This window comes from Hippoglossus stenolepis, chromosome 9, assembly GCF_022539355.2.
Source record: "Hippoglossus stenolepis isolate QCI-W04-F060 chromosome 9, HSTE1.2, whole genome shotgun sequence".
Classification (NCBI taxonomy): Eukaryota; Metazoa; Chordata; class Actinopteri; order Pleuronectiformes; family Pleuronectidae; genus Hippoglossus; species Hippoglossus stenolepis.
Genome location: NC_061491.1, coordinates 23,615,208 through 23,616,763, shown reverse-complemented (window position 1 = coordinate 23,616,763; position 1,556 = coordinate 23,615,208).

Genomic DNA, 1,556 nt, shown 5'->3' with positions numbered 1-1,556 from the left:
GAGGGAGGAAATGCAGGAGGGAGGGATGAGTGGGGAGGGAGGGGTAATTTAATATGGGGAAAAAAGTCTATGTATATTTAAAAGAATAAACTCTCGCGACTAGTGGGTAACGCCTGTGTTTGTTGTTGCTTTTTTGATTGACAGACCACATCACTGCTGACGCTGCAATTTTGTCTTTCCACCAGATCTCTACTTGCAAACATACTAACTCTATTCAGTGGATTGCTCACCGGCCACTTTCTTCATCATGTCATGAACTGTTGTGTTTAGTAGTTAGTCTTCCAGTCATGGCTGCCACGACAATGTCTGGTACAAAATATTATCTTATTCATCATTTTACAACAGGTTTTTTTTTTTATGTTCATCTAAAAGAGACAACTTACATGAATTCATATCTCTACTGAAGTCATACATGTAAATGTGCCTGATTTTTTTCCATGCAGGCTGGTTTTCATCTGCAGTCCCTGATGAGTTGAGGGTGAAACGTGCAAATAACATGTAGACAATTGTTTTATATTCAGAACATACACAGACAGATAATGAATCGATGACATGTGAAAACCTGGTAAGTACAGGGACAGATAGGCGGATCAAGAAAAAGCATATAAAACGAAACACACACTTAAACTGAAAGAGGAAAAAATGTGAATTAATATGTAAAGGAAAGAAAACTGATTATTAGTTATTGTTTTCTAATTTGAGTTGCTTATTCCTCGACTGACCCACTCGGAGAACACGTAACTCAGTAGAGCGTTTACCTCCAGTAACGGTCGTATCTTGCAACGTTAAAGAAAGTGATTTCATTTCTGGATCTGTTCCTTTGTCCACCCAACTTTGAAACCACATTTAAATCAGCCAGACTAAATTACTACATCTGCACACACTCACAGAAATCAGTCTCCTTAAACACGCCTGTTCTTTCTCATCAAGATCCATGAATTGTTCTTTGAGAAATTGGGAAAAATGTCCAAACAAGCCCTGTCTCACAATGTAAAAGAAAGTGGGGGGAGGATGGATGGATCCTCTTTGTTCGCATCTGCACTAAAATGTGATGGGGTTTGTTTTGGCCCACGTTCCGTCCTTCCAGCAAATCAGTGGTATGTGCATTATCCTGCAAAATATCCAAACCAACAAACGTGTGAAAGCATAAGCACGTTAGCGGAGGTAATCAGAGCAGCCTGCATTTGAGTTTCATGTTACAGTCAAGAGGAAGGTTCACTTTCTATTGCTTCTATTTAAAAAATAGGGTCTGAGGAAGTTTAAAGAAAATAATGGAATTTCCAACTTGATAAAAAAAACTTTCAGGGCCACAAAACAGTTTTCACAGGCTTAATAATAATAATAATGATAATGATAATAAAGATAAGTAAACTAAACGTCTGTGAAAGTAGTGGTAGTAGTTCCCCTTTAGATCTATTCAAGAGTTTTCTTCAAAACAGATAGTGTCAAAGTCAAATGAATAATTATGTGTTTTAATTTTCACCCCGACTGGCGATAAGCAGCTAATCTGTGTTACACCACAATGTTTTATTTCCAGTGTTTATCATCTGAGAATG